At 42.1% G+C, this 17,404-nt stretch overlaps 1 protein-coding gene across 1 annotated transcript in view; it reads left to right on the top strand.

Moving 5' to 3' along the window:
- Window positions 1–17,404, top strand: part of JCAD (junctional cadherin 5 associated) — a 103,128-nt gene that overhangs the window by 7,274 nt on the left and 78,450 nt on the right. The gene's annotated exons all lie outside the window — the stretch shown is intronic.

Raw genomic sequence — 17,404 nt, 5'->3', positions numbered from 1 at the left:
CACTTTGAATTTTTCCCCCGTGTTAGAATTCCAATGGCTTCACGCAACAACCAGTAGGAAAAGCTTATTGAGTAGCTCTGAAAAGTTTAATTTCTCAAAGTTGTTGTCAGTTAGTCCCTAAAACAACAATGCAAAAAAAAAGAGCATGTTTGGACTCAAAATACTAATTATTTATGTGTTTACACATGTGTATTTGTGTTATGTAACACACACATACATTTCTTATCTGTGAAATAGACATGAGACTACAAAATATGTGAAGTTATTCCCAAGTCAAAGTCTATGAATCTGAGTCACTGGTCTTTGTATGCTGAGCTACACCCTTCATTATTAGAGAATTAGCACTGTTAGTGCTGTCGTTCCATTGTTCATTGATTTGTTCAAGTGGGTACCAGTAACGTTTCCATTGTGAGACTTGTTGTTACTGTTTTTGGCATATCGAGTATGCCACAGGGAGCTTGCCAGTAAGGCAAAAGAATTGAGGTCAAAGCTCAGCTATGGTTCTGCCATAGAAAACCCTGTGAAAGACAGGTGGGTATGATTCAGTTCCCAGAAGGGTCTCCAAACAAGCCAGGGATCTAGCATCAGTCCTGGCCTCTTGTGCTATCTCAGACAGAGGCTACTATGGTGCCTGGGAAGCTTCCACTCTGCCTTGGTGGGTACAGGTGATCTGTTCTTCTCTGTAACACTCCTATATGTTTTAGTGATAAATGCTACCTCTCAGTGACACCCCTAAGATATCTCTGAAGTAAAGTAAGGGGGTTATCTTCTCTTTTATTACAAAAATAATTAAAATAAGATTTAAAATCTCTCTTTTTTAAATTTTTTATTGAGTCACCATGTGGAAAGTTACAAAGTTTTCAGGTTTAAATCTCAGTTATACAATGCTCGAATACCCATCCCTTCACCAGTGCTCATATTCCACCACCAAGAATCCCAGTATAGCTCCACCCCACCCCCTCACACCCCAAACCCCCCCACGCCCCTAGCCCCCCCACCCTAAGCCCCCCCCCGCCTGTGTAACTAATAAATTTCACTTTACTTTCACTTTGATTGCATACAATATTTCAACAAAACTCACTATTATTGTTTGGAGAGTCTCTCCCCTAAAGTCAGACCTGCTGAAAAGGAAGCATTAGGTAAAAAAAATTTTTTTTTTATTGAATCACCGTGAGAACAGTTACAAAGCTTTCAGGTTTAAGTCTCAGTCATACAATGATCAAACACCAATCCCTTCACCAGTGCACATGCTCCACCACCAAGAACCCCAGTATATCCCCCATCCTACCCCCCACCCTGCTTGTGTGGCAGATGATTTTCACTTTACTCTCTTTACTTTGATTACATTCAATTTTCGACAGAAAACCCACTATTATTATTTGGAATGTTCCCCCAACAATCAGAACTGCCAAAAAGGCAACATTAGATAATTTGTTTTCTATTGCTGACAATGAAGAGCATATGATGTCGAGGTGCTAATAACGCCAAGGTCTCAGGTTTGATCCCCATACGGGCCAGTAGGTCAGTATTTGGGGGTTGGAGTGATAGCACAGAGGGTAGGGAGTTTGCCTTGCACACGGCCAACCCGGGTTCAATTCCTCTGTCCCTCTTGGAGAGCCCAGCAAGCTACTGAGAGTATCTCACCTGCACGACAGAGCCTGGCAAGCTACCCATGGCATATTCGGTATGCCAAAAACAATAACAACAAGTCTCATAATGGAGACGTTACTGTTACCGGTGCCCACTTGAGCAAATCAATGAGCAATGAGATGACAGTGAGAGTGTTGATGTCGCACAGCCACAACAGCGGCTGCACGGTTTTGGAATTCTGGTATTTTAGTAATTAATTCCAGAGGTGTTTCTGCCAGCAGCTGCTGCATTCTGAGATTGGTCTGTGTGTCTCTGGGATCATGGCCATTTAGGAGTGGAGGAGCCATTCGTGGGCAGCCGCTCAGGGTCTGGGCAGGGAGCAGGGCCGGTTCAGGGGCCCCCTCGCCCCAAGCCCCATCACTGCAAGCTCCTACCTCTGTCCTATTGTGTCTGAAAGGTGGCAGTCGCGGTGCTGCTGCAAAGGGGAAAAGGCCGAGGAACAATAACCCTTCCCCTCCCAGGGCAGCATGGGGCCATAGCTTAGTTCACAGTCCAGGAGCATTTCTGCCAGCAGCCATTGCGTTCCAAGATTGGTTTGTGTGCCTCTGGGATCATGGCCTTTCAGGAGCGGAGGAGCTGTTCCAGAGCATTTTTTTTTTTTTTTTTTTTTTTGTATATCAGGAAAGACGGCTTACGGGGCCACGCGGTTTGGAGAAATAGTCCTGGTCCCTACATACTGGAGCCATGTTTGTAGATGCTCATGGTCACTGGGATTCCATCTGGAGAAGGTGGGGAGACTGCACCTGCTCCATCTGGGGCACCCCGGTGTTATTGGCTTGCTTTGGGGTCTGAAGCATTCTCTAGTGTTCTGGTGCCTGGAGGCCAGGATTCTTCCTAAAATCCTTTAATGATAAAACTCTGCATAAAAACCAAAGTCACATTTTCTACCAGTAGTAAAGAGCCCAGCCTAGAGGGGTAACTCAAATGACTGGATGCAGACTTTGCATGCTGGTAGCCTGGATTCATTTGATCCTTGTTACTTCATGGCCTCCCGAGCACTGCCATGAGTAAGCTCAAAGAGCCGGGAGTGTCCCCTGAGATGGTTCCAAAGCCAAAAATAAATAAAGAAAGAATGAGCTCTTCTCTATCTATTACTCATATATTAACTCTTCTAATTGTCATAGTATTCCTATGGTCTAAGAGTTACAGGTTTAGATATTTTTATTGTAGATAGCATTCCTAGGAAGCTAATGAAAATCTAAAATTATACCATCTGTGCTCAGATGTTTATTACACCACTCCCCATAAATCTCCGCAGGCTTAAAATTTTCTTTTTCTTTTTTTTTATTGCTATTATCCTAACATGAGGCATAGCACATAGCAGGTGTCTAAGTAGATACTTACTCAAAGGAATTTTCATTTATATCAAGAATGTGGTCAACCTTATAAGGCCAATTAGGAAGGAAAAATAATTTATTGTTGGGGGGGGGATTTCCCAAGTGGTACAGGAGGTCCAAGGTTCCCTTCCTATGATTCTCAGCCAACTGGATGAGCAGTGCAGTGTAAAGACTTGAGAATACCACGTGGTGCCAAGGATTACCTGGGTCACCGCAGCAGTGCTTGGGAATGCTTGGTGCACTTGGAAACGCTTGAAGTCCACGTGCCTTCTGGGAATCAAACTGTTGTCAGTCACATACAAGGCATGAACTTTAATCCCTGTACAAAATCCTTCTCAAGGGAAAGTCACTAATCAGCAAAGAAATCTCCACTTGCAAAAAAAAAAAAAGAAACGAAAGTAACAGAGCTACTTGACTGGATTTAGAGAGATGGAATAGGATACATTTTTTCTTTATAGAGATCACATTTAGAAGTGCTCAGGGAATGAATGTACGGCCTCAAACATGCGAGGCAATGTACAGCTCTACCATTTGAGCCACATCTCCAAACCCCCTAAATAGGAGGTTTTATAAATCCTGATTAATTTAGCAGAAATAAAAAAGGAATGAGTAAATTTGGATTACTGTAAAGGTTTGGAAATTATGAAGACTTTATTTTATAATATTGTTTTAGGTTTCAAAGTTAGAAGCAAGAAGAGTTGGGAACAAGTGTAAGTTTCATCTTCCACACACATTTCTTAAGAGTAGGCATGTAGCACTGCACTGTAGCACTGTTGTCCCGTTGTTCATAGATTTTCTCAAGCGGGCACCAGTAATGTCTCCATTGTGAGACTTGTTGTTACTGTTTTTGGCATATCGAATACGCCACAGGTAGCTTGCCAGGCTGTGCCATGCCGGGGGATACTCTCAGTAGCTTGCCGGGCTCTCTGAGAGGGATGGAAGAATTGAGCCCAGGTTGGCTACATGCAAGGCAAATACCTTAACTGCTGTACAATTGCTCCAATTCAAGAGTAGGAATAAAACATGGAAAATATTAAGAAGTCTATGAAGGAATTCCTAGAAAAGCACCAGGTGGATCAGCTACTAGTTCAAAACCAATGTAGCTATCCTGACCGAAAATAAGCAAAGAGAAAGCCAGAGAGATTGCACAGGATATAAGGTGATTGTCTGATCCAGGTTGGATCTCTAGCACTGCATATGGTCCTCCAAGCACCACCAGGAGTGATCCCTGAACAGAGTCAGAAGCAAGCCCTCAATACTACTGGATGTAACCCAAAAATGAAAACAAAATATCAAAACAAGCAAAGACTTCAGAGGCTAACTGTGAGATCAAGTGTAGGAAATAGTGGAATCAAGAAAATTACATGACTGAAGAAAGAACCACAAACATGATTCAGCTTATCAATGGCATTCAACATTTAAAAAGGGGGGGGGGCAGAACATCCTAGGGCCAATGAAGTCAATGAGGAAAAAAGGGAGTGGTGGATGCAATTATAAAATTGAAGATTTTAGTCCAACAGAGCTGCTGCAAAGATCTTCAGATTCTCATTTAAAGAGTATACCAATTTCTTTAGAGATTCTAAAGAGGTTTCACGAAGAGTCATTTAAGTATTTGGAATTAGAGGACACATTCTACCGAAAACCAGAGAGAAGCCGACCAGAATGCATTATTCTATAACTCATTGTTGATTGAGTTGATAATGGGGTCCCTGAAAGAATTATGGCACCTTCAGAAAACTGAGGAAGAAGCAATGGAAAAAGTTTTCAGGCAGCCTGAGAAATTATGGTAAAAAATTAAGGTTGTATTTCGAGGGCAATAAGACATCATGCTCACTCAAAGGTGGAAGGAAGTATAACTCCTAGCTGATTCTCCAGAGAACCACTACTCACCCAGTTGAACATTCACTCGCTGCCAATGTATTTGTTTGCCTCTCTCAAACTGTTTTCGTATGGGTTGTGGAATAAAAACCTGGGTACCCAACCCACATGCTTCACGGATTTTGACTATGTTAGCGGTTAGCTCCTTGGGTCCCTTCTGGGTTTCCTTCTGACCCCCATCCCTGTAACTGAGGATAAGATAGATGGCTGGAATCAGTTCCAGACCACATGCATCTATTTCAATTTCAGTTAATTAAAATTTAGTCAAATTAATCATCCAGGCTTTCATCACACTAGCCACTTCAAGTGCTTGATGGCAACATGTAGCCAGGGACTATAGGATAAGACTGCACTAATATGAATATTTATTTCACTACAGAGAGTTGACTGGAATGGACAGTACTGCCTTAGAGTATTAGTGAGAACAGGAGGTAAATCTACTCCATTGTCATCACTATTTGTGTGGGCCACACCCAGCTATACTAAAAGATTACTTCCAGCTTTGTGCTCAAGGATCACTCCCTGGTTTTCAGGGATCATACCTGATGTTGGAAATCAAACTGGGGTTGACTACACAAGGAAAATATCTTAACCCCTATAATATATCTCTAGCCCAGTTATCACTATTTTTAAACACTTCTATGACAGTAATTCTATGGAAGCACCAAGTATATAATGAGATATAGCTTCTCTTGCTTCTCTTAATTTACCAAAATACATCCTGTAAATCATTCCCTTTCCAAATGGTAACAATCACTGAGATGCTATTGAAGACATGCTCTAAGATCTGCTATTTGCAGCGGGGACATGGACTTGAAGCTAATTAAAATTCTGCAATTGCTCTCTGGAAAAATCTGAGCTCTTGCTTGATTCACCTTCCCACAGTATCTGCAAATAGATACAAGTCACATACGTGTCAGGCAGCCTTAATTATCTACTTGAGAAATTCCATGACACCATCTGAGTTTTTATCATCTCATATATCCCAACTTCAGGAAACCAGGTACATTTAGGGACCTGAAAGCTTGGCATAAACAGATGCTCATTTAAGAAAAAATTCTTTGAACTGATGAGCTAGTTATCCTATGTTCTGAGCTCAGAATAGCAAATGAAGAGGAAACAGATCAAAGATATTCTGGCTGAATGTTCTAAAAAAGTCATGTCAAGGTGTGATGAATAATGCATTAGAGGTCCCTTGATTTTTGTTATGTGCCAATTTGAGGATGTGGACTGTGCCTACAGACTTCCATTATCTTCTCAAAGTAATAACATATACACATGATTACCAGTTTCTGTAACAATTCTGTAAGGTAGATAGTATTGTTAGCATTTTAGAGATGAAGGAATTGAGGCCGAGGGTGTTGGGTCCAGTAGTCCAGAAGGATGCGACTTCACACCCCCAGGGCTATGCCTTTTATCTGTATCTCTGGGCTCCTCTGAGTGGAAGAAGGCAGGTGGGGAAAGTGGAGCAGGAAAACAGAGCAAGGGGAAATGACACACAGAAGGAAGACACTGGTCCAGGTTGACAAGATGATCTTGACTTCTTGAGATTTTCCTGCACTCTAGCTCCTCTGGTCACCATCTTTGAGTAAAGTAAACCTTGCCCTTGATCATGGGACACAAAATGGAACCCAGAACTCCCCTTGATTGTTGGATTCAGGTGACTCAATTTGATGTGTGTGTTCAAAGAGAAGTTCTGCCTTATTTAAAAACAAATAAGAATATCAAAGCAAATCAAAACACTGCAAAGAGTCTCAGAGGAAGAGAACAGCCTATCTCTTGAGAAAGTTGTCATTTATTACTGTCATTGCTTCCGGAATGAAGCACCACCTATAGGAGATGAGGGATGGGGAAGAAGTCATAGGGTTACATAAACACCCCTAGAGAACTTCGACAGCTTATGAATATTTTATGTGCATTTATGCTTACTATCCAAAGATGAGTGATATGTAGACTTTGCCTGAGAGGAGCTGGAGGTCAGGTCTGGGAGAGAAATGAGTAAGCAGATTATAAAAAGAGGAGAGATGCTTTGAGAGTCTAATCTGTGAACTACAAATGAGAAGAGGGCTAAATGTGAAACTCCAAATTCCAAATGATGGCAGATAACTTAGACACTGGATCAGAGGAGGAGCTGGCTATAGCAGTTGATGACTGCTGAAGGGATACAGACATAACACCTGGTATCCAGGTTATCAAGGCCACAGAGTACTGGTAGGATTGGCACAGGACTTCATTTACAACAGTTTCCAAATCATTGTACACTCAGGGATAGAATAAGTTTTAATAATTGACTAGTAAATATCAACCATCAATACTGCTCTTAGAGTGAAGAAATAGACATGGGGTCTTAAAATAAGTCCAACAGATGAGTGCCACCTGTTTGTGAACCAGGGCAACACTGAGAACTGTTAGTTTTAAAGCAGGGAAGAAAAAGGAGAAGCAGCATTGGAAGGACTCAGAATTCCAAGGCTTGGGAAAAGGACATAAAGTTTGTGACAGGAATACTGCCACAAGAAGACTGGGGAAAAGAATGAAGTGATCAGAGATCAGTGAAGTGATCAAAGTGATCAAAATAATGAAACATCTCATGGTATAACAGCTGAAAGCCACACAGATTGCAATTTGAACCAATAGGTCAGATATCCTCATCAGACAGGTGAATGGAGCAATTGCTGGTAAGGACTAGATGTTCTCCCTTGCAGGGGACATTGAGTGTAGTTATTCCAGAGAGGGTATTGGTGGAGGGAAAAAAGAGAACCTATACCACACCCTTGGAAAAGAGAGATCTGGGCAGAAGATCAGGGAGCAAAAATGACAGAGAAGGCAGTAAGCTAAATCTGTGAGGTGTGTGGGCAAGAAGAAAATGAGGCAGTGGTGGGTGGATGGCCTTTACAAAGGCAAGCATGCTTCTTTCATTTAGAGCAAAATGAAAGTCAATTTCTTCCCGTATGAGCATCAGCACTCTCTTCCAACACTGCCTAAGGACAAAATGGGCCTGGTGAAAGTCCCAGCTTCAGCACAAAAGAGAATATTCTGTGAAGTCCCTTGGGCAGTAACAATGGCCTCCTGGCCCCTGGGGCTCTGATTTCTTTCTTGTGTCCCCCATATTTCCCAATAGCCCTTTAGCACATTGTTCATGAATTTTCTTTTTGACTCCAATGTGAAAAGTGACAAAGCAGGAAGGTAAGTGCCTGTGACTTGCTATAGCAAGCCCCAAAGAAGTGTTGCTTTCCTTCCTTTTCTGTGGCTCTCCAGAAGTCTTTATAGTTCTGGCAAAGGGCTAAGCAATTAAGAGACTCCTGAGAAATTTCTAGTTCCCCCTCTCAAAATACCCAGCTCACAGGTGAGGACAGGAAATATCAGTAAACCAATGTTCAATACCCCCAAAGAGTTTAGGGTCTCCTTTGGAGATGGTTATGCAAATATCTTGACCTCTAAATACTTGGACTAGCCAGACCCTCGCTCAGGGGTTCCTTTGGCATCATGTTGTCTATTTGACTTCGGGTTAAGATCAGGGTGATGCCCTGATAATAGGAAGGGCTCCATTGAAGGCAGCAGAAATCAGGTTCTTTTTTTTTTTCAAGAATGCAGGGCCACAAGGCATGGAGGAACCCTAAAAGCACATTCTCATCTTGGCTTTAGAAAACCACCAGCCTCTTTGTTCTGCACTCCTGAAGAGGGCCAGCTGTCGGCCTTATGGCTGTCTTACACCTCTCCATGGGCAGCTTGAATGCACCAACAATCCCAATGAACGCCAGTTCCAAATGATCCAAACTGACACGGGTGCCCACATATGGAGAAGAGTGCCCTTAAAAGCAATACTGATATCTGTGTCCTCAGTTGAGTATGCCCTTGGGAGCCCCATGGGAAAAGTTTGGCGACTATTGTGGGTTTTATTGACATTTCAATCACATCCACTGAGAGACAGCTTTGGCTAAAGGGCAATTCCTTTGATCATGTGGACTCTGCATAGAGAACACGGCTCTATCACACCAAAAAAGCCAGAAAGTGCTATTGACTTAACAGCTAGGATCTTTTATTTACAGATGTCAAATCTGCAGACCTTCAATTCATTCCATGGAATGGCCTTTTCTTTATTTTTAATTGATAAAAAAAAAAAACTCTGACTAAAACCATGGCTTATTTAGTGTCTTTTTTAGAGACCTATCATTCAACTTTCCAAACCAGTGTCTGTAGTTGGCTTACTTTGGGGACCTCATTTCTGCAAAAACACACTTGAATTTTCAATAGCACCTCCCAGCAGTAGCACCTGCTCAGAGCTACTGAGCAGAAAAAAATGGTAAAACCTTCTATGTTGAAATTTAGGAGGTAGCTAAGCTCATGTACCAGCTAAGTGGCTGGCTCTCACCCCCAAACACTACTCTCACACCCTTTTAGTCTGCACCTCTCTGGAAGAACACATTTTTAATTTTGTTTTGTTTTGTTTAGGGGATTTTTGGAATTTCAGGCCACACCCAATGGAGCTCAGGGCTTCCTCCTGGCTCTGAGCTCAAGAATCATTCCTAACAGGGTTCAAGTGTTGCGGAATGAACCAAGGTCAGCTGCATGCAAGGCAAGCTCTCTTCCAGCTGAACTAACTCTCTAGCCTTGGAAGAACACATGTTTAAGTGTCACAGGCATTGTGAGGTGGTTGGGAACATTCAGTGTTCAAATGTTCAGCACCCAGCATGCTGTCTTGTAGGCTGCTCTCCATCCTGTCCACAGGAAATAACGTGTTTCTTTCTTAAACGGGCTGGAGTGATAGCACAGTCCGGGTAGGGCGTTTGCCTCGCACAGAGCCGACCCAGGTTTGATTCCTCCATCCCTCTCAGAGAGCCCGGCAAGCTACTGAGAGTATCCCGCCCGCATGGCAGGGCCTGTCAAGCTACTCGTGGCATATTCAATATGCCAAAAACAGTAACAACGAGTCTCAAAATGGAGATGTTACTGGTGCCCGCTCAAGCAAATCGATGAACAGTGGGACGAAAGTGCTACAGTGCAGTGCTTTCTTAAACAGCCTTGAAGCCATCCCAGTGGATACCATGGGACACATAGCATGAGGTTTTCTTTATGGACGCTTCCACTGGGATCTTGAAGGCTCCTGTAGCCTTGAGAGAGTCCTACAGAGTTTCTTCCTCCAGCATGGGCTAACTAAGGCTTGTTTTGGCTGCTGACTCCCATTTGCAAGAGGAGGGACATAGAAGAGTGAACCATGGTGGCTGGGATGGTTTTGACAACCCTGGAAGCACCCATCTACTCCATTTTGCCAGTTATATTAGTCCAGAAACCAAGGTTCAGTCCTGCCATGCAAATATTTGTCATTGACCCTCTTAGCCCTCTCTCTGGCTGTCTTTTGCCTAGCTCTCTTTCCTCATCCTTTTCCATTCTCAACTCTTATTCCTCCTTCCGAAGGATGCCTTTGGGTCTAGCAAACAGACTCTTCGATTTTAGACTGAAAGCACATGGACTTTAAAGCCCTTAAAGAGTGTTTAAAATAGAGTTATTGCCATCGTGAGGAAATTCAGATCGCTGAGCAAGTCATCTTTTCCCATCCCTCCACCTTCTTACCTCCCACTCCCCTCCAGTGCTGACGCCAGTCCCATGTGTTGGTACCGCCTACTGGAGCAATCTCTGCTCAACCCTGGCTTGGACAGGAACTTCCTTAAAAGAGAAATTTAAATAGAAATTTCATTATGCTATTAGCATCTCTTCCAGCATCACATCTATTTTTGAAAAGCTTTTTTTTCTTTTTTGCTTTTTCTTCTCTCTGTTTAGTGCTCTTTTAATGATGCCAAACAATTGTCAGAAATCAGAGCTTCTGCACCATGCTGTCAGCTGTCTCAGTCACCAGCACATGTTACTCCGACTGGATTTGAATGGTCTTATTTAGCCCAGGAAGACAAAGAGCAACATTTACACCTGGGGTCTGTGTAAGTGAAGGCTGGGGTGGGGGTGGAATTTGGAGTGTGGTACAGGCTTTTCCATGCTCCCTGCTACAGGGCTGCATGAGGCTGAGGTTGCCAGTTCTCATCTTGCCTTGGGGGTTGGCTCCAACACTCTCCTGTATTTATCAGTTGCAAGTGAATTAGAGCAGAAGTGAACAGCCAGTGAGCTGAGTGAACCCTCACTTCCACCTTGTCAGAACAAACATGTTTCAGGGTTCTAGAGAGCCCCTACTGCCTACTATGATTTGATTCTCAGTTTCTAGATCTTGCTTCTCAGGGACTGATGGAGTACTTGACCTATATGTAAGAAGTTTTAGGAGCAACCAAGGATACCGTGTTCATATCATTTTTCTCTTCTTTCTGCCTCTTCTATCAAGCCCTTTGCCCTCAGGGGCTGTCTAACTCCTGGGCAAGTATTTCTCCTTAAAAAATTTCTTCAGCAATCAGCTAGTTAGCAGATAGTGTTCATAGTGATTTTGGAGTCTCAGGAGTAATTTTAGAGCATCTTTCGTGTCATTCATTTTGGAAGCAAAGGGGAGTATAGAATATCATTGATCACATTGCTGAGCTAGCAGCTTTTGGAATGATATTTTATCAATGTAAGATAACATTTAGATAAGTCCCCATTACATGAGAGGGAAAAGATCAAAATAGTTAGTGATGAGCTTTAACTGGATGATAGATCATTGCTGCAACTACAAGGACACAGATAAAAAAATTTTTTTTTAAATAATGTAATAAAATGAACGAGTCATCTGAATTTATTTGGAAACAATCATGTTTTTATGTATTGTGCATAACTTGTATAAAGTAGAGTGTGTGTGTGTGTGTGTATGTGTGTACTTTAGAAGCCTCTGAACACAGAAAAGCCTTACTGTTCTAGACAGCTGGCATCTGCTGCTCTATTCCGAGTGATTAACTCATCTCTGACTCCTCACCCCTTTGGAGAAATCAAATGTCGTCACTGGCTACAAGAATGGGGGAGGCCATTCTAGATCCATGGAACAATTACCCAGTGAACTTTGCATCTTTTGATATAGTGCAGAGGGACTTCCGAAAAAGTCATCCAACATTTCGGTCTCTAGATAGACATTAGCAGCAACGGCAGTAATATGGAAGAAACAGCCACATTTCACAGCCCTCATCCCTGATGTTCCACTGAGCTTGGCCAGATGGAAACACAGCAGTAGCTTTGCAAGTAGCTGCCAAATAGGGCAGCCAGACGACACGGGGAGAAGGGGTGCTTGCGAGAAGCCAAGACATGGAGACTCCTCTCTGAGCTGCCGCTTTCTCTTGGGGAGTCCTTCATGATCCCATATTCTCTGCTGCTGCCAGGCAGACACAGGAGGAGCTGGGGCCTCCCTTCCACACCCGTGGAAGAAAGCCACCTGGCGCTTCCTTTCACCGAGGGGGAAGCCGTAACAGGGAAGGGAAGTGATTTGTCAAGGATGTGAATGGATTGTAGGAGGATTCCAGTCCTTTGGCTTCCAGCCTAGTGGTCAGCTGAAAGTGTCCAACCTTCTCGTGATCATTGTAGGACTGAAAAGGAGGGGGACCCTAAGCACTCCTGTGACCAATGACTCCTGCCTGCAGTTTAGTCTGGAAGAGAGAAAAAGAAAAGTCTCTGGGTTAAGGAGACCAAGTTTTTGGACAGATCTTTCCTCCTGAAGCTAGAGGATGGGTAGTCTGTGCTTTGTCTTCTCCTCTTGCTGTACCCAGGCCTGAAAACCAAATGGACATTATCCAGTTCCTGCTTTGGGATTTTTGTGTCTCTGAACCTTATTATTCTTAAAAGAAAAAGAAACAGAAATGGAATCAAGCCCTTTTAACTCACTATCTGCCAAGCTATTGAATGTAAAACCTGAACCAGGAGCCAGTGATCTCTCCTTCTGCTCGCTTTGAGTGAACAAATGACCCTGAAGGCCCTCAGGGAGGACTCCTCCAACCTTTGGCTGAGACCAGCAGACTCCTGAAAATAATAATGTCTTCTAGAAGTCAAACACAACCACCTTTTTGTTGTTTTTTTGCTTATGGAGGACTCATCTTGAAATGCTCAGGGCCTACTCCCAGCCCTGAGCTCAGAGATCACTCTCATGTATTGCTTGGAGGATCATGCAGGACTGGGGATCAAATCTGGGTCTCTCACATGCACAGCATGCTCCATCCCTTTGAGACATTTCCCATTTTTGTTTATTTATTTTTCGTTTTATTTATTTATTTATTTACTTTTGCTTTGGGGGACAACACCCAGTGGTGCTCAGGGTTAACATCTGCCTCTGTGCTCAGGAATAAATTCTGGTGGTTCTCAAGGGACCAGGGAATCAAACATAGGTCAGCCATGTGCAAGGCAAGAACCCTACCAGTGATACTATCTTTCTGGCCCCAAGCACAACCATTTTCATTCTGAACTTCAGTACTGCAACTTATATTCCTAATGTAAATCATCTGCCTTTAAGATGTGAAAGCCGGAGCAATTGCCTATAGAAGTCCCCCTTCATCTGTGATTTCATTTTTTATGATTTTAATTACCCATAGTCAACTATAGTCTTGAAAAGGTGCCATCTAATCTGGTATTTGGGGAGTGACAGCATCCACATAAATTTCATTGTAGTATATCATTGCAATTGCTCTATATGACTTGATATTATTAATCTCCCACCATGTCTAATTTATAAATTAAACTTTATCATATCTGTATAGAAAAAATGCAGTGTAGATAGGATTTAGTACTATCCAAAGTTTCAAGCATTCAATGGGGTCTTAGAATATATCCCCAACAGATGGGGGGAGGGGGCAGGGGTGTGCACTACTGTTTTTAGAATTTTCACATTCATCCTAGTTGGCTTCCCTCCACCAGATCCACAATCTCCATCACTATAATTTTTGTTCTTGCTGCTGCTGTTGTGTTATTCAGAGACTGTACTCTTTGGTGTCAACAGTGCCAGGGATAAAACCTCAGGACCTCACATGTGCAAGGCATGTGCTCCTGTGGCCACATCTCTGACCCCTCCATTTGCATTCAGTTTAAGCAAAATTTTATTCATATCCAGTGATGTGTCAAGTACTATGCTAGATATTTTTTAAATAAGGGTAAATAAATAACGCTCCTTTCATCATTTCCCCTTCCCACATTTGTAACCGGTTGTATTATTGACAAAATGATGCTAGGGCATGTATTTTCAATCTGCTTTTCAGATAGATAAGAGCATGTATTTTCAATCTGCTTGTCAGATAGATAAGCTTGCTGACACCATGCTCCTAAACTCCCCACACTTTCCTGGAAATGGGCACTGTCACTGCCAAAGAAACATAGGCTGATAGATTCAGAGGGAGGATGGAGGGAAATTCTGGGCTGAGGGGACTCTGTTTCTCCTAGACTAGACCACCAAATACCATTTGCTCTCTGCCCAGGTTAAAGCATGAAAAATGCAAATCTGAGTGCATGAGTAGAACCAATGGGAACTCTGATGGGGTTTCTTGCATCACACGGAGGACTCTCATTTAGAAGAGTCAGTAAGCTCGCTCAAGGCTACAAATCCAAGTTTGAGACTCATTCCACTCTCCCTATCTAGCTGGTCTTCTGAAACAACATGAGTTCTTGAGGAAGAAATAAATCTTCTTAGCCTAAGAAATTTGTTTCATACTTTTAAAAGATATGTGCATGTATCAATATATATCAGCATACCTCTTAGAAATGATTTTGACTTCTCTTGTTGGCCTAATTTCTTTATAAGTACAGAAAATTTCAAGATCTGTGCTTTATGTTGGCAAGAGTTTGGATTTCCTGTTTCAGTAAATCAAGGTAGACATTTTCTTCATCTTTCATGGATTCATGTGTGATCCCTGGAAAGTAACACAATGGAAAAGAAAGCTAGACTAATCTGTATTGGTGGGAACAGAATAACTTTTATTTACAATAGTAGAAATGGTGTAGTTGCCAACCACTATACCATCTCCACTTCCCTGATGACATCATTCTAATAGCACCAAGCATTTAGCCACGTGGCACAAACGCTGGCCTATTTCAACTGCAAGTGTGGAAAGGTCAGACTGCAGCTGAATCTCACCAAAACAATGTTTATGAAAAACGAACTAGTCCCTGACATTCCATTTGCTCTCAATGGAATGAACATCTCTGAATGCAGAAGCTATGTGTACCTGGGTCGAGAACTCAACATGAGGAATGACTTGGCGCCAGAACAGTGCAGGAGGAAGAGAGCAGTGTGGAATGCCTTCAAGAATATTGAAGTGGTTAAGAGGACGAAGAACCTCCTGCTCCGGGCACATCTTTTCAATTCCACCATTCTTCCTGCTCTAACATATGCCTCAAAGACTTGGACCCTACGAAAACAGGATGAGAATGCTATTATTGTTATTTCAGAGAGGAATCAAAAGAGCTATGCTTGGAGTATCATGTTTCTCTCAAGTGAGAGAAGGAATCCAGATTTCCGACCTCCATCGACAGTCAAGAATCAGGGACACTGTCTCGTTTGCCAAGATGTCAAAATTCAGATGGGCTAGACGTGTAATGTGATTCAGAGATGACTGCTGGACTAGAGCTGTTATCGACTGAATTCCATGGGACATCAAAAGACCACATGACCGACCACCTATGAGATTGTCAGACTTCTTTGTCAAAACGCTGAATGAATGGTTTGAGGCTCTTCCTGTTCCTGGAGTGAGCAAATACCCTTGGGCTACACTAGCATGCAATGGGGATGATTGGAGATGTTACTGGCACCCGCTCAAGCAAATCAAAGATCAACAGAATGACAAGTGATACTAGTGATACAAGTAGAAATGAATTTCCACCCAGCTTAGGTAGCAAAGGAATACTATGCAGCCACAAGAAAGAATAAAATCATGCAGTTCATAGCAACTAGGATGGAATTGGAGGGTATCATGCTCAGCAAAATAAACTAGAGGCAGGAGGACAAATCCAGGATTATCTCACTCAACTGTGGCAGATAGTAAAAGAAATAAGGGTATGGACAATATCAATGAACAATAAACCTTGGATATTAGAAATAGACTTGAGAATGCCAGGTGAGTGGGGGAAAGGTAAGGAGAACACATAGGTTAACAGGAAATAGCACAGAAATGTAGGGGGAGGATCTTAAGCATATGGGTGATGCTAAGGGAGGTAACAGTATGTACTAAAACCATAACTGTCAATCAACATACAATGGGATGGGTGGAAGGAAGAAACTGTTGGCATAGAAGTAACAAAAATGGCTAGGGGACAGGAAATGAGTACTTTGGTGAGCTGTGCATTAACTTTGTACATCAATACTGGGATCTTAAACACTATTATAACCCTATTGCCTAAACTATAATAATAAAAAGGAAGTCTGAAGCTAAGGGAACTTGCAGAGTTCAGGCATAACTACTGTGAACCTATAGACATGATCCAGCAGTCAAACAAAAATAAGACAGTATTGTCCAACGCAACGCAGCTCCTTTCCAACTCAGTAGTATGCTGGTCTCTGCTCTGTCATTAAACTACACCCTTTGGATTTATGCCCTGTTCAACTGATACACAATTTAATGAACTTGTCTGCCAGTGGACAAATCAGTAAGTCTCTGTGCATGGGAAAAGTTAAGTATCTTCAAAGAGGCAGATAATAAGTAAATGTTGTTCCTAATTCTGCTTTTCTGGGTAGTTAATCTTCAGTGCTCTGTGTATATGTTAATTTTACTTTGAGGGAAAACCCTTTTAAAAATTAATATTGATTAAAAATTTTGATGACAGCTTTCTCTAATTTTTTCAAACTTCCCATTTTTTAAAGGATGATAGAATATGAAGTTTTGATGAATTTTGTCTTAAAAATGCCATTCACTATACACAAAATTTCACTGTTTTAACGTATCAAAGGAGTTCCTTTAAGACTTTTTAGAAGAAAGGCTAGACTGGTGTTGGAATTTGGTTGAGCGAAGCTCTGAGACCATAGCTTCCTGTGCTGACAAGCAGGACATGCAGTTAGAATCCTATGGACTGAATATCACTGGAAATTCATGGGTGCTCTTCAATAGAACAGGCAAACCAAGACATACATGATGCTAACAAGGGAGCTCTTGCCTAGAGAGTGTCTTCAAGGTCAACCCAATACTTCTCTTGCACAACTTCCAAAACAGCTTTGAGTCATTAGACTAGTTCTCAATTCTTGAATTCTTAACTCTTGTACCTTGCTTAGAAGACCTTCCTCTTCTTATCCTTGCAATCACCTTCAAGTAGCCTTCTGCAGTTGTACTGCTATTCCTGGCTCCTGTCTTCTCAGAGTTTCTGCAAAACCCATGTGTTATTTTAAAATTCATCACCTTTCTCTCTCTCTCTCTCTCTCTCTCTCTCTCTCTCTCTCTCTCTCATTCTCTTAACAGTAAGCAAGAACCATGATGTTTATTCATTACAGAAGTTTATATAGAAGAAATCATACAGTAATAATGTTAAACACATGGAGAAATATTGTTGGACTGTAAGTTGAGTACATTTCTTATGAAAATAATGGCAAGAAGAGAGTCCACGTGGGATTTATAGTATTCATTCACAGTGGGTGGTTTTATTAATGCTTAATTTTTCTCTGATTTCACAATTTG

Source organism: Sorex araneus, chromosome 9, assembly GCF_027595985.1.
Source record: "Sorex araneus isolate mSorAra2 chromosome 9, mSorAra2.pri, whole genome shotgun sequence".
Classification (NCBI taxonomy): domain Eukaryota; kingdom Metazoa; phylum Chordata; class Mammalia; order Eulipotyphla; family Soricidae; genus Sorex; species Sorex araneus.
Note: the sequence above shows the minus strand (reverse complement) of the source record. Positions and strands in the feature narration are given on the sequence as shown.